The sequence below is a fragment of the Bufo bufo genome, unplaced genomic scaffold (genome assembly GCF_905171765.1).
Source record: "Bufo bufo unplaced genomic scaffold, aBufBuf1.1, whole genome shotgun sequence".
NCBI classification, from domain to species: domain Eukaryota; kingdom Metazoa; phylum Chordata; class Amphibia; order Anura; family Bufonidae; genus Bufo; species Bufo bufo.
The window spans coordinates 1-20608 of record NW_024400811.1 but is presented as its reverse complement, the minus strand read 5'-3'; the positions used below and the strand labels follow the sequence as shown (position 1 = coordinate 20608).

General features: G+C 40.4%; 19 non-coding genes across 19 annotated transcripts; 12 read left to right on the top strand and 7 right to left on the bottom strand.

Moving 5' to 3' along the window:
• Positions 1-67: 67 nt before the first annotated feature.
• Positions 68-140, bottom strand: TRNAT-CGU. Its single transcript has one exon. It is a non-coding gene; the product is annotated as a tRNA-Thr (tRNA).
• A 537-nt stretch (positions 141-677) lies between these two features.
• On the bottom strand, positions 678-750 carry TRNAT-UGU. The gene has a single exon. It is a non-coding gene; the product is annotated as a tRNA-Thr (tRNA).
• Positions 751-1205: 455 nt separating this feature from the next.
• Positions 1206-1278, bottom strand: TRNAT-CGU. The gene has a single exon. It is a non-coding gene; the product is annotated as a tRNA-Thr (tRNA).
• A 986-nt stretch (positions 1279-2264) lies between these two features.
• Positions 2265-2337, bottom strand: TRNAT-UGU. Its single transcript has one exon. It is a non-coding gene; the product is annotated as a tRNA-Thr (tRNA).
• A 593-nt stretch (positions 2338-2930) lies between these two features.
• On the bottom strand, positions 2931-3003 carry TRNAT-AGU. The gene has a single exon. It is a non-coding gene; the product is annotated as a tRNA-Thr (tRNA).
• Positions 3004-4082: 1079 nt separating this feature from the next.
• TRNAT-CGU lies at positions 4083-4155 on the bottom strand. Its single transcript has one exon. It is a non-coding gene; the product is annotated as a tRNA-Thr (tRNA).
• Positions 4156-5648: 1493 nt separating this feature from the next.
• Positions 5649-5721, bottom strand: TRNAT-CGU. The gene has a single exon. It is a non-coding gene; the product is annotated as a tRNA-Thr (tRNA).
• Positions 5722-5980: 259 nt separating this feature from the next.
• Positions 5981-6053, top strand: TRNAT-CGU. The gene has a single exon. It is a non-coding gene; the product is annotated as a tRNA-Thr (tRNA).
• A 455-nt stretch (positions 6054-6508) lies between these two features.
• On the top strand, positions 6509-6581 carry TRNAT-UGU. Its single transcript has one exon. It is a non-coding gene; the product is annotated as a tRNA-Thr (tRNA).
• Positions 6582-7567: 986 nt separating this feature from the next.
• On the top strand, positions 7568-7640 carry TRNAT-CGU. Its single transcript has one exon. It is a non-coding gene; the product is annotated as a tRNA-Thr (tRNA).
• Positions 7641-8943: 1303 nt separating this feature from the next.
• On the top strand, positions 8944-9016 carry TRNAT-CGU. The gene has a single exon. It is a non-coding gene; the product is annotated as a tRNA-Thr (tRNA).
• A 455-nt stretch (positions 9017-9471) lies between these two features.
• Positions 9472-9544, top strand: TRNAT-UGU. Its single transcript has one exon. It is a non-coding gene; the product is annotated as a tRNA-Thr (tRNA).
• A 538-nt stretch (positions 9545-10082) lies between these two features.
• On the top strand, positions 10083-10155 carry TRNAT-CGU. Its single transcript has one exon. It is a non-coding gene; the product is annotated as a tRNA-Thr (tRNA).
• Positions 10156-11240: 1085 nt separating this feature from the next.
• Positions 11241-11313, top strand: TRNAT-UGU. The gene has a single exon. It is a non-coding gene; the product is annotated as a tRNA-Thr (tRNA).
• A 986-nt stretch (positions 11314-12299) lies between these two features.
• On the top strand, positions 12300-12372 carry TRNAT-CGU. Its single transcript has one exon. It is a non-coding gene; the product is annotated as a tRNA-Thr (tRNA).
• Positions 12373-12827: 455 nt separating this feature from the next.
• On the top strand, positions 12828-12900 carry TRNAT-UGU. The gene has a single exon. It is a non-coding gene; the product is annotated as a tRNA-Thr (tRNA).
• Positions 12901-13886: 986 nt separating this feature from the next.
• Positions 13887-13959, top strand: TRNAT-CGU. Its single transcript has one exon. It is a non-coding gene; the product is annotated as a tRNA-Thr (tRNA).
• Positions 13960-19467: 5508 nt separating this feature from the next.
• Positions 19468-19540, top strand: TRNAT-UGU. The gene has a single exon. It is a non-coding gene; the product is annotated as a tRNA-Thr (tRNA).
• A 986-nt stretch (positions 19541-20526) lies between these two features.
• On the top strand, positions 20527-20599 carry TRNAT-CGU. Its single transcript has one exon. It is a non-coding gene; the product is annotated as a tRNA-Thr (tRNA).
• The last annotated feature ends 9 nt before the right edge of the window (positions 20600-20608 follow it).

Sequence of the window (20608 nt, the reverse complement as noted above, 5' to 3'; positions counted from 1 at the left end):
CGTTGATCCTACATACTGTTTCAGATCTTAAGCAGTGTTGCGCTTACATTAACCTAAGGTAATAAAGAGGCCTCAGTGAGATTTGAACTCACGACTTCTGGTTTACGAGACCAGCGTTCTAACCCCTGAGCTATGAAGCCAAACAACAGACAAGTTGAATGTGAGTTTTCTGAACAAGGCTGGTTTACAAGACCAGTGCTCTAACCCCTGAGCTATGAAGCCACCATGCACAGTTTTTCCCAATGGTTTTTTTCCAGGTGTATCTTTTTGCCCTAAAAAACTGAAAAAAATCAAAGACCTTTAAAACCATTTAAGAGAAACAGGGCTCTCATGGGACATAGAACTTTACATTGTTTGGCCAACCTGACCTAAATGTGAGGAAGAGCTCAGAGAATTCGATGTAAGTCAGTCATCATTTCGCATGTCAACACAAAATGCTGGTTCAGTACAAGGCACCTGATTTGCAAAACCAGCGCTCAAAATATTAGTCTGTGAAGACTGATGCTGTCCACTCTAACATACAAGCATTTAAGAAAAGCTGGACTGTGAGAAGTAGTCCAGCATCATATTTGCTTAATATTAAATAGTTGAAAACAAGACATTTTGGAGGACCCTTGATGATCCTGAAGTCATAATGGGTCATCGATAAGACCATACTCACATCAGACTAAAGATGTAGGCCCCAGTGAGATTTGAACTCACGACCCCTGGTTTACAAGACCAGTGCTCTAACCCCTGAGCTATGAAGCCACCATGCACAGCTTTTCCCAATGGTTTTTTTTCAGGTGTATCTTTTTGCCCTATAAACTGAAAAAAATCAAAGACCTTCAAAACCATTTAAGAGAAACAGGGCTCTTATGGGACATAGAACTTTACATTGTTTGGCCAACCTGACCTAAATGTGAGGAAGAGCTCAGAGAATTCGATGTAAGTCAGTCATCATTTCGCATGTCAACACAAAACGTGTGCCATCATAGACTAACATAGGGGCCAAAGGTTTCAGAATCAGATACATAGATGTTCATCTTAAAAGTACATTTTTTGGTGTAAACAAGAAGTCCACTGGTGCAGCACTACAGCATTATAGTTGCTGGTTTAGAATTCAGATAGCTGAAAAGAAAACACTTTGAAAGATCCTCGTTGATCCTACATACTGTTTCAGATCTTAAGCAGTGTTGCGCTTACATTAACCTAAGGTAATAAAGAGGCCTCAGTGAGATTTGAACTCACGACTTCTGGTTTACGAGACCAGCGCTCTAACCCCTGAGCTATGAAGCCAAACAACAGACAAGTTGAATGTGTGTTTTCTGACCAAGGCTTTTTTTATCTAAAAACTTCAGACAAGGAAAAATCTTCAGCTACATTTAAGAAAGGCAAACTTTTCAGAATCAGATTCAAAAAAGTTCAACCTAAAAGTCTATTTATTTTTTACGGATAAAGAAAGAGCACACTTTTTTCTCCACTGTTATAGCACATGGCATAGTAATTGCTGGTCCAGTACAAGGCACCTGATTTGCAAAACCAGCGTTCAAAATCCTACTATGTGAAGACTGATGCTGTCCACTCTGACATACAAACTGACCGTGAGAAGTGGTATTTGACTCCATGACTCCAATTAAAACCGCCCAGATGGCCTGTTGAAAACGGGGCCAAAAATTTCAGAATGGGATTCAAAAATATTCATCTCAAAAGTCTATTGTTTGTGTGGAAAAAGAAAGAGTAGAACATTTCCTTGTCCACTGTACAGCATAGCAGTTGCTGGTTTATTACAAGTCAAATGGTTTACAAGAGCAGTGCTCAACACCATAGTCTGCGAAGAATGACGCTGTGCACTCAGACATTTAAAAAAATCTGGACTGTGAGAAGTGGTATTTGATTCCATGACTCCAGAGAAGACTGCCCAGCTGTACTGTTAAACCTTAGTCAAAGGTTTCAGAATCAGATTCTAAAATGTTTATCTTAAAAGTCTATTTTTTGATGAAAAAGAAAGTAGCACATTTTGTAGCATATGGCTGAATAGTTGCTGGTTCAGTACAAGGCACCTTTTTTGCAAAACCAGCGCTCAAAATATTAGTCTGTGAAGACTGATGCTGTCCACTCAAAGATACAAGCATTTAAGAAAAGCTGGACTGTGAGAAGTAGTCCAGCATCATATTTGCTTAATATTCAAATAGTTGAAAACACGACATTTTGAAGGACCCTTGATGATCCTGAAGTCATAATGGGTCATCGATAAGACCATATTCACATCAGACTAAAGATGTAGGCCCCAGTGAGATTTGAACTCACGACCCCTGGTTTACAAGACCAGTGCTCTAACCCCTGAGCTATGAAGCCACCAAGCACAGCTTTTCCCAATGGATTTTTTCCATTCTGTCCAGGTGTATCTTTTTGCCCTATAAACTAAAAAAAATGAAGACCTTCAAAACCATTTAAGAGAAACAGGGCTCTCATGGGACATAGAACTTTACATTGTTTGGCCAACCTGACCTAAATGTGAGGAAGAGCTCAGAGAATTCGATGTAAGTCAGTCATCATTTCGCATTTCAACACAAAACGTTTCCCATCATAGTCTAACATAGGGGCCAAAGGTTTCAGAATCAGATGCAAAGATGTTCATCTTAAAAGTCTATTTTTTGATGAAAAAGATAGTAGCACATTTTGTAGCATATGGCTGAATAGTTGCTGGTTCAGTACAAGGCACCTGGTTTGCAAAACCAGCGCTCAAAATATTAGTCTGTGAAGACTGATGCTGTCCACTCTAACATACAAGCATTTAAGAAAAGCTGGACTATGAGAAGTAGTCCAGCATCATATTTGCTAACTTAATATTCAAATAGTTGAAAACAAGACATTTTGGAGGACACTTGATGATCCTGAAGTCATAAAGGGTCATCGATAAGACCATACTCACATCAGACTAAAGATGTAGGCCCCAGTGAGATTTGAACTCACGACCCCTGGTTTACTAGACCAGTGCTCTAACCCCTGAGCTATGAAGCCACCATGCACAGCTTTTCCCATTGGATTTTTTCCATTCTGTCCAGGTGTATCTTTTTGCCCTATAAACTGAAAAAAATCAAGACCTTCAAAACCATTTAAGAGAAACAGGGCTCTCATGGGACATAGAACTTTACATTGTTTGGCCAACCTGACCTAAATGTGAGGAAGAGCTCAGAGAATTCGATGTAAGTCAGTCATCATTTCGCATGTCAACACAAAACGTGTGCCATCATAGTCTAACATAGGGGCCCAAGGTTTCAGAATCAGATGCAAAGATGTTCATCTTAATAGTCTATTTTTTGATGAAAAAGATAGTACAAGGCACCTGGTTTGCAAAACCAGCACTCAAAATATTAGTCTGTGAAGACTGATGCTGTCCACTCTAACATACAAGCATTTAAGAAAAGCTGGACTGTGAGAAGTAGTCCAGCATCATATTTGCTGACTTAATATTCAAATAGTTGAAAACAAGACATTTTGGAGGACCCTTGATGATCCTGAAGTCATAAAGGGTCATCGATAAGACCATACTCACATAAGACTAAAGATATAGGCCCCAGTGAGATTTGAACTCACGACCCCTGGTTTACAAGACCAGTGCTCTAACCCCTGAGATATGAAGCCACCATGCACAGCTTGTCCCAATGGGTTTTTTCCCGGTGTATCATTTTGCCGTATTAACTGAAATAAATTAAAGACCTTCAAAACCATTTAAGAGAAACAGGGCTCTCATGGGACATAGAACTTTACATTGTTTGGCCAACCTGACCTAAATGTGAGGAAGAGCTCAGAGAATTTGATGTAAGTCAGTCATCATTTCGCATGTCAACACAAAACGTGTGCCATCATAGACTAACATAGGGGCCAAAGGTTTCAGAATCAGATACATAGATGTTCATCTTAAAAGTACATTTTATGGCGTAAACAAGAAGTCCACTGGTGCAGCACTAAAGCATTATAGTTGCTGGTTTAGAATTCAGATAGCTGAAAAGAAAACACTTTGAAAGATCCTCGTTGATCCTACATAATGTTTCAGATCTTAAGCAGTGTTGCGCTTACATTAACCTAAGGTAATAAAGAGGCCTCAGTGAGATTTGAACTCACGACTTCTGGTTTACGAGACCTGCGCTCTAACCCCTGAGCTATGAAGCCAAACAACAGACAAGTTGAAGGTGTGTTTTCTGACCAAGGCTTTTTTTATCTAAAAACTTCAGACAAGGAAAAATCTTCAGCTACATTTAAGAAAGGCAAACTTTTCAGAATCAGATTCAAAAAAGTTCAACCTAAAAGTCTATTTATTTTTTACGGATAAAGAAAGAGCACACTTTTTTCTCCACTGTTATAGCACATGGCATAGTAATTGCTGGTCCAGTACAAGGCACCTGATTTGCAAAACCAGCGTTCAAAATCCTACTATGTGAAGACTGATGCTGTCCACTCTGACATACAAACTGACCGTGAGAAGTGGTATTTGACTCCATGACTCCAATTAAAACCGCCCAGATGGCCTGTTGAAAACGGGGCCAAAAATTTCAGAATGGGATTCAAAAATATTCATCTCAAAAGTCTATTTTTTGTGTGGAAAAAGAAAGAGTAGAACATTTCCTTGTCCACTGTACAGCATAGCAGTTGCTGGTTTATTACAAGTCAAATGGTTTACAAGAGCAGTGCTCAACACCATAGTCTGCGAAGAATGACGCTGTGCACTCAGACATTTAAAAAAATCTGGACTGTGAGAAGTGGTATTTGATTCCATGACTCCAGAGAAGACTGCCCAGCTGTACTGTTAAACCTTAGTCAAAGGTTTCAGAATCATATTCTAAAATGTTTATCTTAAAAGTCTATTTTTTGATGAAAAAGAAAGTAGCACATTTTGTAGCATATGGCTGAATAGTTGCTGGTTCAGTACAAGGCACCTTTTTTGCAAAACCAGCTCAAAATATTAGTCTGTGAAGTCTGATGCTGTCCACTCAAACATGGACTGTGAGAAGTAGTCCAGCATCATATTTGCTGACATAATATTCAAATAGTTGAAAACAAGACATTTTGGAGGACCCTTGATGATCCTGAAGTCATAAAGGGTCATCGATAAGACCATACTCACATCAGACTAAAGATGTAGGCCCCAGTGAGATTTGAACTCACGACCACTGGTTTACAAGACCAGTGCTCTAACCCGTGAGCTATGAAGCCACAATGCACAGCTTTTCCCAATGGTTTTTTTCCAGGTGTATCTTTTTGCCCTATAAACTGAAAAAAATCAAAGACCTTCAAAACCATTTAAGAGAAACAGGGCTCTTATGGGACATAGAACTTTACATTGTTTAGCCAACCTGACCTAAATGTGAGGAAGAGCTCAGAGAATTCGATGTAAGTCAGTCATCATTTCGCATGTCAACACAAAACGTGTGCCATCATAGACTAACATAGGGGCCAAAGGTTTCAGAATCAGATACATAGATGTTTATCTATGTACATTTTATGGCGTAAACAAGAAGTCCACTGGTGCAGCACTACAGCATTATAGTTGCTGGTTTAGAATTCAGATAGCTGAAAAGAAAACACTTTGAAAGATCCTCGTTGATCCTACATACTGTTTCAGATCTTAAGCAGTGTTGCGCTTACATTAACCTAAGGTAATAAAGAAGCCTCAGTGAGATTTGAACTCACAACTTCTGGTTTACGAGACCAGCGCTCTAACCCCTGAGCTATGAAGCCAAACAACAGACAAGTGAGAAGTGAGAAGTGAGAAGTGAGAAGTGAGAAGTGAGAAGTGAGAAGTGAGAAGTGAGAAGTGAGAAGTGAGAAGTGAGAAGTGAGAAGTGAGAAGTGAGAAGTGAGAAGTGAGAAGTGAGAAGTGAGAAGTGAGAAGTGAGAAGTGGTATTTGACTCCATGACTCCAATTAAAACCGTGTCTGAAGTTTTTAGATAAAAAAAGCCTTGGTCAGAAAACACACGTTCAACTTGTCTGTTGTTTGGCTTCATAGCTCAGGGGTTAGAGCGCTGGTCTCGTAAACCAGAAGTCGTGAGTTCAAATCTCACTGAGGCCTCTTTATTGCCTTAGGTTAATGTAAGCGCAACACTGCTTAAGATCTGAAACAGTATGTAGGATCAACGAGGATCTTTCAAAGTGTTTTCTTTTCAGCTATCTGAATTCTAAACCAGCAACTATAATGCTGTAGTGCTGCACCAGTGGACTTCTTGTTTACACCAAAAAATGTACTTTTAAGATGAACATCTATGTATCTGATTCTGAAACCTTTGGCCCCTATGTTAGTCTATGATGGCACACGTTTTGTGTTGACATGCGAAATGATGACTGACTTACATCGAATTCTCTGAGCTCTTCCTCACATTTAGGTCAGGTTGGCCAAACAATGTAAAGTTCTATGTCCCATAAGAGCCCTGTTTCTCTTAAATGGTTTTGAAGGTCTTTGATTTTTTTCAGTTTATAGGGCAAAAAGATACACCTGAAAAAAAACCATTGGGAAAAGCTGTTCATGGTGGCTTCATAGCTCAGGGGTTAGAGCACTGGTCTTGTAAACCAGGGGTCGTGAGTTCAAATCTCACTGGGGTCTACATCTTTAGTCTGATGTGAGTATGGTCTTATTGATGACCCATTATGACTTCAGGATCATCAAGGGTCCTCCAAAATGTCTTGTTTTCAACTATTTGAATATTAAGCAAATATGATGCTGGACTACTTCTCACAGTCCAGCTTTTCTTAAATGCTTGTATGTTTGAGTGGACAGCATCAGTCTTCACAGACTAATATTTTGAGCGCTGGTTTTGCAAAAAAGGTGCCTTGTACTGAACCAGCAACTATTCAGCCATATGCTACAAAATGTGCTACTTTCTTTTTCATCAAAAAATAGACTTTTAAGATAAACATTTTAGAATCTGATTCTGAAACCTTTGACTAAGGTTTAACAGTACAGCTGGGCAGTCTTCTCTGGAGTCATGGAATCAAATACCACTTCTCACAGTCCAGATTTTTTTAAATGTCTGAGTGCACAGCGTCATTCTTCGCAGACTATGGTGTTGAGCACTGCTCTTGTAAACCATTTGACTTGTAATAAACCAGCAACTGCTATGCTGTACAGTGGACAAGGAAATGTTCTACTCTTTCTTTTTCCACACAAAAAATAGACTTTTGAGATGAATATTTTTGAATCCCATTCTGAAATTTTTGGCCCCGTTTTCAACAGGCCATCTGGGCGGTTTTAATTGGAGTCATGGAGTCAAATACCACTTCTCACGGTCAGTTTGTATGTCAGAGTGGACAGCATCAGTCTTCACATAGTAGGATTTTGAACGCTGGTTTTGCAAATCAGGTGCCTTGTACTGGACCAGCAATTACTCTGCCATGTGCTATAACAGTGGAGAAAAAAGTTTGCTCTTTCTTTATCCGTAAAAAATAAATAGACTTTTAGGTTGAACTTTTTTTAATCTGATTCTGAAAAGTTTGCCTTTCTTAAATGTAGCTGAAGATTTTTCCTTGTCTGAAGTTTTTAGATAAAAAAAGCCTTGGTCAGAAAACACACGTTCAACTTGTCTGTTGTTTGGCTTCATAGCTCAGGGGTTAGAGCGCTGGTCTCGTAAACCAGAATTCATGAGTTCAAATCTCACTGAGGCCTCTTTATTGCCTTAGGTTAATGTAAGCGCAACACTGCTTAAGATCTGAAACAGTATGTAGGATCAACGAGGATCTTTCAAAGTGTTTTCTTTTCAGCTATCTGAATTCTAAACCAGCAACTATAATGCTGTAGTGCTGCACCAGTGGACTTCTTGTTTACACCAAAAAATGTACTTTTAAGATGAACATCTATGTATCTGATTCTGAAACCTTTGGCCCCTATGTTAGTCTATGATGGCACACGTTTTGTGTTGACATGCGAAATGATGACTGACTTACATCGAATTCTCTGAGCTCTTCCTCACATTTAGGTCAGGTTGGCCAAACAATGTAAAGTTCTATGTCCCATAAGAGCCCTGTTTCTCTTAAATGTCTTCCAAAATGTCCTCCAAAATGTCTTGTTTTCAACTATTTGAATATTAAGCAAATATGATGCTGGACTACTTCTCACAGTCCAGCTTTTCTTAAATGCTTGTATGTTTGAGTGGACAGCATCAGTCTTCACAGACTAATATTTTGAGCGCTGGTTTTGCAAAAAAGGTGCCTTGTACTGAACCAGCAACTATTCAGCCATATGCTACAAAATGTGCTACTTTCTTTTTCATCAAAAAATAGACTTTTAAGATAAACATTTTAGAACCTGATTCTGAAACCTTTGACTAAGGTTTAACAGTACAGCTGGGCAGTCTTCTCTGGAGTCATGGAATCAAATACCACTTCTCACAGTCCAGATTTTTTTAAATGTCTGAGTGCACAGCGTCATTCTTCGCAGACTATGGTGTTGAGCACTGCTCTTGTAAACCATTTGACTTGTAATAAACCAGCAACTGCTATGCTGTACAGTGGACAAGGAAATGTTCTACTCTTTCTTTTTCCACACAAACAATAGACTTTTGAGATGAATATTTTTGAATCCCATTCTGAAATTTTTGGCCCCGTTTTCAACAGGCCATCTGGGCGGTTTTAATTGGAGTCATGGAGTCAAATACCACTTCTCACGGTCAGTTTGTATGTCAGAGTGGACAGCATCAGTCTTCACATAGTAGGATTTTGAACGCTGGTTTTGCAAATCAGGTGCCTTGTACTGGACCAGCAATTACTATGCCATATGCTATAACAGTGGAGAAAAAAGTGTGCTCTTTCTTTATCCGTAAAAAATAAATAGACTTTTAGGTTGAACTTTTTTGAATCTGATTCTGAAAAGTTTGCCTTTCTTAAATGTAGCTGAAGATTTTTCCTTGTCTGAAGTTTTTAGATAAAAAAAGCCTTGGTCAGAAAACACACGTTCAACTTGTCTGCTGTTTGGATTCATAGCTCAGGGGTTAGAACGCTGGTCTCGTAAACCAGAAGTCGTGAGTTCAAATCTCACTGAGGCCTCTTTATTACCTTAGGTTAATGTAAGCGCAACACTGCTTAAGATCTGAAACAGTATGTAGGATCAACGAGGATCTTTCAAAGTGTTTTCTTTTCAGCTATCTGAATTCTAAACCAGCAACTATAATGCTGTAGTGCTGCACCAGTGGACTTCTTGTTTACACCAAAAAATGTACTTTTAAGATGAACATCTATGTATCTGATTCTGAAACCTTTGGCCCCTATGTTAGTCTATGATGGCACACGTTTTGTGTTGACATGCGAAATGATGACTGACTTACATCGAATTCTCTGAGCTCTTCCTCACATTTAGGTCAGGTTGGCCAAACAATGTAAAGTTCTATGTCCCATAAGAGCCCTGTTTCTCTTAAATGGTTTTGAAGGTCTTTGATTTTTTTCAGTTTATAGGGCAAAAAGATACACCTGAAAAGAAACCATTGGGAAAAGCTGTGCATGGTGGCTTCATAGCTCAGGGGTTAGAGCACTGGTCTTGTAAACCAGGGGTCGTGAGTTCAAATCTCACTGGGGCCTACATCTTTAGTCTGATGTGAGTATGGTCTTATCGATGACCCATTATGACTTCAGGATCATCAAGGGTCCTCCAAAATGTCTTGTTTTCAACTATTTGAATATTAAGCAAATATGATGCTGGACTACTTCTCACAGTCCAGCTTTTCTTAAATGCTTGTATGTTTGAGTGGACAGCATCAGTCTTCACAGACTAATATTTTGAGCGCTGGTTTTGCAAAAAAGGTGCCTTGTACTGAACCAGCATTTTGTGTTGACATGCGAAATGATGACTGACTTACATCGAATTCTCTGAGCTCTTCCTCACATTTAGGTCAGGTTGGCCAAACAATGTAAAGTTCTATGTCCCATGAGAGCCCTGTTTCTCTTAAATGGTTTTAAAGGTCTTTGATTTTTTTCAGTTTTTTAGGGCAAAAAGATACACCTGGAAAAAAACCATTGGGAAAAACTGCGCATGGTGGCTTCATAGCTCAGGGGTTAGAGCACTGGTCTTGTAAACCAGCCTTGTTCAGAAAACTCACATTCAACTTGTCTGTTGTTTGGCTTCATAGCTCAGGGGTTAGAACGCTGGTCTCGTAAACCAGAAGTCGTGAGTTCAAATCTCACTGAGGCCTCTTTATTACCTTAGGTTAATGTAAGCGCAACACTGCTTAAGATCTGAAACAGTATGTAGGATCAACGAGGATCTTTCAAAGTGTTTTCTTTTCAGCTATCTGAATTCTAAACCAGCAACTATAATGCTGTAGTGCTGCACCAGTGGACTTCTTGTTTACACCAAAAAATGTACTTTTAAGATGAACATCTATGTATCTGATTCTGAAACCTTTGGCCCCTATGTTAGTCTATGATGGCACACGTTTTGTGTTGACATGCGAAATGATGACTGACTTACATCGAATTCTCTGAGCTCTTCCTCACATTTAGGTCAGGTTGGCCAAACAATGTAAAGTTCTATGTCCCATGAGAGCCCTGTTTCTCTTAAATGCTTTTGAAGGTCTTTAATTTCTTTCCGTTTATACGGCAAAAAGATACACCTGGAAAAAACCCATTGGGAAAAGCTGTGCATGGTGGCTTCATAGCTCAGGGGTTAGAGCACTGGTCTTGTAAACCAGGGGTCGTGAGTTCAAATCTTTAGTCTGATGTGAGTATGGTCTTATCGATGACCCTTTATGACTTCAGGATCATCAAGGGTCCTCCAAAATGTCTTGTTTTCAACTATTTGAATATTAAGTCAGCAAATATGATGCTGGACTACTTCTCATAGTCCAGCTTTTCTTAAATGCTTGTATGTTAGAGTGGACAGCATCAGTCTTCACAGACTAATATTTTGAGCGCTGGTTTTGCAAACCAGGTGCCTTGTACTGAACCAGCCATATGCTACAAAATGTGCTACTATCTTTTACACCAAAAAATGTACTTTTAAGATGAACATCTATGTATCTGATTCTGAAACCTTTGGCCCCTATGTTAGTCTATGATGGCACACGTTTTGTGTTGACATGCGAAATGATGACTGACTTACATCGAATTCTCTGAGCTCTTCCTCACATTTAGGTCAGGTTGGCCAAACAATGTAAAGTTCTATGTCCCATAAGAGCCCTGTTTCTCTTAAATGGTTTTGAAGGTCTTTGATTTTTTTCAGTTTATAGGGCAAAAAGATACACCTGAAAAAAAACCATTGGGAAAAGCTGTGCATGGTGGCTTCATAGCTCAGGGGTTAGAGCACTGGTCTTGTAAACCAGGGGTCGTGAGTTCAAATCTCACTGGGGCCTACATCTTTAGTCTGATGTGAGTATGGTCTTATCGATGACCCATTATGACTTCAGGATCATCAAGGGTCCTCCAAAATGTCTTGTTTTCAACTATTTGAATATTAAGCAAATATGATGCTGGACTACTTCTCACAGTCCAGCTTTTCTTAAATGCTTGTATGTTTGAGTGGACAGCATCAGTCTTCACAGACTAATATTTTGAGCGCTGGTTTTGCAAAAAAGGTGCCTTGTACTGAACCAGCAACTATTCAGCCATATGCTACAAAATGTGCTACTTTCTTTTTCATCAAAAAATAGACTTTTAAGATAAACATTTTAGAATCTGATTCTGAAACCTTTGACTAAGGTTTAACAGTACAGCTGGGCAGTCTTCTCTGGAGTCATGGAATCAAATACCACTTCTCACAGTCCAGATTTTTTTAAATGTCTGAGTGCACAGCGTCATTCTTCGCAGACTATGGTGTTGAGCACTGCTCTTGTAAACCATTTGACTTGTAATAAACCAGCAACTGCTATGCTGTACAGTGGACAAGGAAATGTTCTACTCTTTCTTTTTCCACACAAACAATAGACTTTTGAGATGAATATTTTTGAATCCCATTCTGAAATTTTTGGCCCCGTTTTCAACAGGCCATCTGGGCGGTTTTAATTGGAGTCATGGAGTCAAATACCACTTCTCACGGTCAGTTTGTATGTCAGAGTGGACAGCATCAGTCTTCACATAGTAGGATTTTGAACGCTGGTTTTGCAAATCAGGTGCCTTGTACTGGACCAGCAATTACTATGCCATATGCTATAACAGTGGAGAAAAAAGTGTGCTCTTTCTTTATCCGTAAAAAATAAATAGACTTTTAGGTTGAACTTTTTTGAATCTGATTCTGAAAAGTTTGCCTTTCTTAAATGTAGCTGAAGATTTTTCCTTGTCTGAAGTTTTTAGATAAAAAAAGCCTTGGTCAGAAAACACACGTTCAACTTGTCTGTTGTTTGGCTTCATAGCTCAGGGGTTAGAGCGCTGGTCTCGTAAACCAGAAGTCGTGAGTTCAAATCTCACTGAGGCCTCTTTATTGCCTTAGGTTAATGTAAGCGCAACACTGCTTAAGATCTGAAACAGTATGTAGGATCAACGAGGATCTTTCAAAGTGTTTTCTTTTCAGCTATCTGAATTCTAAACCAGCAACTATAATGCTGTAGTGCTGCACCAGTGGACTTCTTGTTTACACCAAAAAATGTACTTTTAAGATGAACATCTATGTATCTGATTCTGAAACCTTTGGCCCCTATGTTAGTCTATGATGGCACACGTTTTGTGTTGACATGCGAAATGATGACTGACTTACATCGAATTCTCTGAGCTCTTCCTCACATTTAGGTCAGGTTGGCCAAACAATGTAAAGTTCTATGTCCCATAAGAGCCCTGTTTCTCTTAAATGGTTTTGAAGGTCTTTGATTTTTTTCAGTTTATAGGGCAAAAAGATACACCTGAAAAAAAACCATTGGGAAAAGCTGTGCATGGTGGCTTCATAGCTCAGGGGTTAGAGCACTGGTCTTGTAAACCAGGGGTCGTGAGTTCAAATCTCACTGGGGCCTACATCTTTAGTCTGATGTGAGTATGGTCTTATCGATGACCCATTATGACTTCAGGATCATCAAGGGTCCTCCAAAATGTCTTGTTTTCAACTATTTGAATATTAAGCAAATATGATGCTGGACTACTTCTCACAGTCCAGCTTTTCTTAAATGCTTGTATGTTTGAGTGGACAGCATCAGTCTTCACAGACTAATATTTTGAGCGCTGGTTTTGCAAAAAAGGTGCCTTGTACTGAACCAGCAACTATTCAGCCATATGCTACAAAATGTGCTACTTTCTTTTTCATCAAAAAATAGACTTTTAAGATAAACATTTTAGAATCTGATTCTGAAACCTTTGACTAAGGTTTAACAGTACAGCTGGGCAGTCTTCTCTGGAGTCATGGAATCAAATACCACTTCTCACAGTCCAGATTTTTTTAAATGTCTGAGTGCACAGCGTCATTCTTCGCAGACTATGGTGTTGAGCACTGCTCTTGTAAACCATTTGACTTGTAATAAACCAGCAACTGCTATGCTGTACAGTGGACAAGGAAATGTTCTACTCTTTCTTTTTCCACACAAAAAATAGACTTTTGAGATGAATATTTTTGAATCCCATTCTGAAATTTTTGGCCCCGTTTTCAACAGGCCATCTGGGCGGTTTTAATTGGAGTCATGGAGTCAAATACCACTTCTCACGGTCAGTTTGTATGTCAGAGTGGACAGCATCAGTCTTCACATAGTAGGATTTTGAACGCTGGTTTTGCAAATCAGGTGCCTTGTACTGGACCAGCAATTACTATGCCATGTGCTATAACAGTGGAGAAAAAAGTGTGCTCTTTCTTTATCCGTAAAAAATAAATAGACTTTTAGGTTGAACTTTTTTGAATCTGATTCTGAAAAGTTTGCCTTTCTTAAATGTAGCTGAAGATTTTTCCTTGTCTGAAGTTTTTAGATAAAAAAAGCCTTGGTCAGAAAACACACGTTCAACTTGTCTGTTGTTTGGCTTCATAGCTCAGGGGTTAGAGCGCTGGTCTCGTAAACCAGAAGTCGTGAGTTCAAATCTCACTGAGGCCTCTTTATTGCCTTAGGTTAATGTAAGCGCAACACTGCTTAACCACCTCAGCCCCCAGTGCTTAAACACCCTGAAAGACCAGGCCACTTTTTACACTTCTGACCTACCCTACTTTCACCGTTTATTGCTCGGTCATGCAACTTACCACCCAAATGAATTTTACCTCCTTTTCTTCTCACTAATAGAGCTTTCATTTGGTGGTATTTCATTGCTGCTGACATTTTTACTTTTTTTGTTATTAATCGAAATTTAACGATTTTTTTGCAAAAAAATGACATTTTTCACTTTCAGTTGTAAAATTTTGCAAAAAAAACGACATCCATATATAAATTTTGCTCTAAATTTATTGTTCTACATGTCTTTGATTAAAAAAAAATGTTTGGGTAAAAAAAAAATGGTTTGGGTAAAAGTTATAGCGTTTACAAACTATGGTACAAAAATGTGAATTTCCGCTTTTTGAAGCAGCTCTGACTTTCTGAGCACCTGTCATGTTTCCTGAGGTTCTACAATGGCCAGACAGTACAAACACCCCACAAATGACCCCATTTCGGAAAATACACACCCTAAGGTATTCGCTGATGGGCATAGTGAGTTCATAGAACTTTTTATTTTTTGTCACAAGTTAGTGGAAAATGATGATTTTTTTTTTTTTTTTTTTTTTCTTACAAAGTCTCATATTCCACTAACTTGTGACAAAAAATAAAAACTTCCATGAACTCACTATGCCCATCACGAAATACCTTGGGGTCTCTTCTTTCCAAAATGGGGTCACTTGTGGGGTAGTTATACTGCCCTGGCATTCTAGGGGCCCAAATGTGTGGTAAGGAGTTTGAAATCAAATTCTGTAAAAAATGACGAGTGAAATCCGAAAGGTGCTCTTTGGAATGTGGGCCCCTTTGCCCACCTAGGCTGCAAAAAAGTGTCACACATCTGGTATCTCCGTATTCAGTAGAAGTTGGGGAATGTGTTTTGGGGTGTCTTTTTACATATACCCATGCTGGGTGAGATAAATATCTTGGTCAAATGCCAACTTTGTATAAAAAAAATGGGAAAAGTTGTCTTTTGCCAAGATATTTCTCTCACCCAGCATGGGTATATGTAAAAAGACACCCCAAAACACATTCCCCACCTTCTCCTGAGTACGGAGATACCAGATGTGTGACACTTTTTTGCAGCCTAGATGGGCAAAGGGGCCCACATTCCAAAGAGCACCTTTCGAATTTCACTCGTCATTTTTTACAGAATTTGATTTCAAACTCCTTACCACACATTTGGGCCCCTAGAATGCCAGGGCAGTATAACTACCCCACAAGTGACCCCATTTTGGAAAGAAGAGACCCCAGGGTATTCGCTGATGGGCATAGTGAGTTCATGGAAGTTTTTATTTTTTGTCACAAGTTAGTGGAATATGAGACTTTGTATGAAAAAAAAAAAAAAAAAAAAAAATCATCATTTTCCACTAACTTGTGACAAAAAATAAAAAATTCTAAGAACTCGCCATGCCCCTCACGGAATACCTTGGGGTGTCTTCTTTCCAAAATGGGGTCACTTGTGGGGTAGTTATACTGCCCTGGCATTTTCCAGGGGCCCTAATGTGTGGTAAGTAGGTAAATGACCAGTGAAATCCGAAAGGTGCTCTTTGGAATGTGGGCCCCTTTGCCCACCTAGGCTGCAAAAAAGTGTCACACATCTGGTATCGCCGTATTCAGGAGACGTTGGGGAATGTGTTTTGGGGTGTCTTTTTACATATACCCATGCTGGGTGAGATAAATATCTTGGTCAAATGCCAACTTTGTATAAAAAAATGGGAAAAGTTGTCTTTTGCCAAGATATTTCTCTCACCCAGCATGGGTATATGTAAAATGACACCCCAAAACACATTCTCCACCTTCTCCTGAGTACGGAGATACCAGATGTGTGACACTTTTTTGCAGCCTAGGTGGGCAAAGGGGCCCATATTCCAAAGAGCACCTTTCGGATTTCACTCGTCATTTTTTACAGAATTTGATTTCAAACTCCTTACCACACATTTGGGCCCCTAGAATGCCAGGGCAGTATAACTACCCCACAAGTGACCCCATTTTGGAAAGAAGAGACCCCAAGGTATTCGCTGATGGGCATAGTGAGTTCATGGAAGTTTTTATTTTTTGTCACAAGTTAGTGGAATATGAGACTTTGTATGAAAAAAAAAAAAAAAAATCATCATTTTCCACTAACTTGTGACAAAAAATAAAAAATTCTAGGAACTCGCCATGCCCCTCACGGAATACCTTGGGGTGTCTTCTTTCCAAAATGGGGTCACTTGTGGGGTAGTTATACTGCCCTGGCATTTTCCAGGGGCCCTAATGTGTGGTAAGTAGGTAAATGACCTGTGAAATCCTAAAGGTGCTCTTTGGAATGTGGGCCCCTTTGCCCACCTAGGCTGCAAAAAAGTGTCACACATCTGGTATCGCCGTATTCAGGAGACGTTGGGGAATGTGTTTTGGGGTGTCATTTTACATATACCCATGCTGGGTGAGAGAAATATCTTGGCAAAAGACAACTTTTTCCATTTTTTTATACAAAGTTGGCATTTGACCAAGATATTTATCTCACCCAGCATGGGTATATGTAAAATGACACCCCAAAACACATTCCCCAACTTCTCCTGAGTACGGCGATACCAGATGTGTGACACTTTTTTGCAGCCTAGATGCGCAAAGGGGCCCAAATTCCTTTTAGGAGGGCATTTTTAGACATTTGGATACCAGACTTCTTCTCACGCTTTGGGGCCCCTAGAATGCCAGGGCAGTATAAATACCCCACATGTGACCCCATTTTGGAAAGAAGACACCCCAAGGTATTCAATGAGGGGCATGGCGAGTTCATAGAAATTTTTTTTTTTTGGCACAAGTTAGCGGAAATTGATATTTTTTATTTTTTTCTCACAAAGTCTCCCGTTCCGCTAACTTGGGACAAAAATTTCAATCTTTCATGGACTCAATATGCCCCTCACGGAATACCTGGGGGTGTCTTCTTTCCGAAATGGGGTCACATGTGGGGTATTTATACTGCCCTGGCATTCTAGGGGCCCTAAAGCGTGAGAAGAAGTCTGGAATATAAATGTCTAAAAAATTTTACGCATTTGGATTCCGTGAGGGGTATGGTGAGTTCATGTGAGATTTTATTTTTTGTCACAAGTTAGTGGAATATGTGACTTTGTAAGAAAAAAAAAAAAATTCCGCTAACTTGGGCCAAAAAAAAGACTGAATGCAGCCTTACAGAGGGGGGGGGGGGGGGATCAATGACAGGGGGGTGATCAATGACAGGGGGGGTGATCAATGACAGGGGGGTGATCAGGGAGTCTATATGGGGTGATCACCCAACTGTCATTGATCACCCCCCTGTAAGGCTGCATTCAGACGTCCGTATGATTTTTACGGATCCGATCAGTCTATCAGTGGATCCGTAAAAATCATGCGGACATCTGAATGGAGCTTTACAGGGGGGTGATCAATGACAGAGGGGTAATCAATGACAGGGGGGTGATCAGGGAGTCTATATGGGGTGATCACCACAGTCATTGATCACTCCCCTGTAAGGCTGCATTCAGACGTCCGTATGATTTTTACGGATCCGATCAGTCTATCAGTGGATCCGTAAAAATCATGCGGACATCTGAATGGAGCTTTACAGGGGGGTGATCAATGACAGAGGGGTAATCAATGACAGGGGGGTGATCAGGGAGTCTATATGGGGTGATCACCACAGTCATTGATCACTCCCCTGTAAGGCTGCATTCAGACGTCCGTATGATTTTTACGGATCCGATCAGTCTATCAGTGGATCCGTAAAAATCATGCGGACATCTGAATGGAGCTTTACAGGGGGGTGATCAATGACAGAGGGGTAATCAATGACAGGGGGGTGATCAGGGAGTCTATATGGGGTGATCACCACAGTCATTGATCACTCCCCTGTAAGGCTGCATTCAGACGTCCGTATGATTTTTACGGATCCGATCAGTCTATCAGTGGATCCGTAAAAATCATGCGGACATCTGAATGGAGCTTTACAGGGGGGGGATCAATGACAGGGGGGTAATCAATGACAGGGGGGTGATCAGGGAGTCTATATGGGGTGATCACCACAGTCATTGATCACTCCCCTGTAAGGCTCCATTCAGACGTCTGTATGATTTTTACGGATCCGATCAGTCTATCAGTGGATCCGTAAAAATCATGCGGACATCTGAATGGAGCTTTACAGGGGGGTGATCAATGACAGAGGGGTAATCAATGACAGGGGGGTGATCAGGGAGTCTATATGGGGTGATCACCACAGTCATTGATCACTCCCCTGTAAGGCTGCATTCAGACGTCCGTATGATTTTTACGGATCCGATCAGTCTATCAGTGGATCCGTAAAAATCATGCGGACATCTGAATGGAGCTTTACAGGGGGGTGATCAATGACAGGGGGGTGATCAGGGAGTCTATATGGGGTGATCACCTCCGTCATTTATCACTCCCCTGTAAGGCTGCATTCAGACGTCCGTATGATTTTTACGGATCCGATCAGTCTATCAGTGGATCCGTAAAAATCATGCGGACATCTAAATGGAGCTTTACAGGGGGTTGATCAATGACAGGGGGGTAATCAATGACAGGGGGGTGATCAGGGAGTCTATATGGGGTGATCAGGGGTGATCAAGGGCTAATAAGGGGTTAATAAGTGACGGGGGGGGGGGGGTGTAGTGTAGTGGTGCTTGGTGCAACATATTACTGAGCTGCCTGTGTCCTCTGGTGGTCGATCCAAACAAAGGGGACCACCAGAGGACCAGGTAGCAGGTATATTAGACGCTGTTATCAAAACAGCGTCTAATATACCTGTTAGGGGTTAAAGAAATCACATCTCCAGCCTGCCAGCGAACGATCGCCGCTGGCAGGCTGGAGATCCACTCGCTTACCTTCCGATCCTGTGAACGCGCGCGCCTGTGTGCGCGCGTTCACAGGAAATCTCGCGTCTCGCGAGAGGACGCACCGGCGCGTCCACCCAGAACAACAGGACCGCCGCAAAGACGCAATCCTGCGTACGGCGGTCCTGAGGTGGTTAAGATCTGAAACAGTATGTAGGATCAACGAGGATCTTTCAAAGTGTTTTCTTTTCAGCTATCTGAATTCTAAACCAGCAACTATAATGCTGTAGTGCTGCACCAGTGGACTTCTTGTTTACACCAAAAAATGTACTTTTAAGATGAACATCTATGTATCTGATTCTGAAACCTTTGGCCCCTATGTTAGTCTATGATGGCACACGTTTTGTGTTGACATGCGAAATGATGACTGACTTACATCGAATTCTCTGAGCTCTTCCTCACATTTAGGTCAGGTTGGCCAAACAATGTAAAGTTCTATGTCCCATAAGAGCCCTGTTTCTCTTAAATGGTTTTGAAGGTCTTTGATTTTTTTCAGTTTATAGGGCAAAAAGATACACCTGAAAAAAAACCATTGGGAAAAGCTGTGCATGGTGGCTTCATAGCTCAGGGGTTAGAGCACTGGTCTTGTAAACCAGGGGTCGTGAGTTCAAATCTCACTGGGGCCTACATCTTTAGTCTGATGTGAGTATGGTCTTATCGATGACCCATTATGACTTCAGGATCATCAAGGGTCCTCCAAAATGTCTTGTTTTCAACTATTTGAATATTAAGCAAATATGATGCTGGACTACTTCTCACAGTCCAGCTTTTCTTAAATGCTTGTATGTTTGAGTGGACAGCATAAGTCTTCACAGACTAATATTTTGAGCGCTGGTTTTGCAAAAAAGGTGCCTTGTACTGAACCAGCAACTATTCAGCCATATGCTACAAAATGTGCTACTTTCTTTTTCATCAAAAAATAGACTTTTAAGATAAACATTTTAGAATCTGATTCTGAAACCTTTGACTAAGGTTTAACAGTACAGCTGGGCAGTCTTCTCTGGAGTCATGGAATCAAATACCACTTCTCACAGTCCAGATTTTTTTAAATGTCTGAGTGCACAGCGTCATTCTTCGCAGACTATGGTGTTGAGCACTGCTCTTGTAAACCATTTGACTTGTAATAAACCAGCAACTGCTATGCTGTACAGTGGACAAGGAAATGTTCTACTCTTTCTTTTTCCACACAAAAAATAGACTTTTGAGATGAATATTTTTGAATCCCATTCTGAAATTTTTGGCCCCGTTTTCAACAGGCCATCTGGGCGGTTTTAATTGGAGTCATGGAGTCAAATACCACTTCTCACGGTCAGTTTGTATGTCAGAGTGGACAGCATCAGTCTTCACATAGTAGGATTTTGAACGCTGGTTTTGCAAATCAGGTGCCTTGTACTGGACCAGCAATTACTATGCCATATGCTATAACAGTGGAGAAAAAAGTGTGCTCTTTCTTTATCCGTAAAAAATAAATAGACTTTTAGGTTGAACTTTTTTGAATCTGATTCTGAAAAGTTTGCCTTTCTTAAATGTAGCTGAAGATTTTTCCTTGTCTGAAGTTTTTAGATAAAAAAAGCCTTGGTCAGAAAACACACGTTCAACTTGTCTGTTGTTTGGATTCATAGCTCAGGGGTTAGAACGCTGGTCTCGTAAACCAGAAGTCGTGAGTTCAAATCTCACTGAGGCCTCTTTATTAC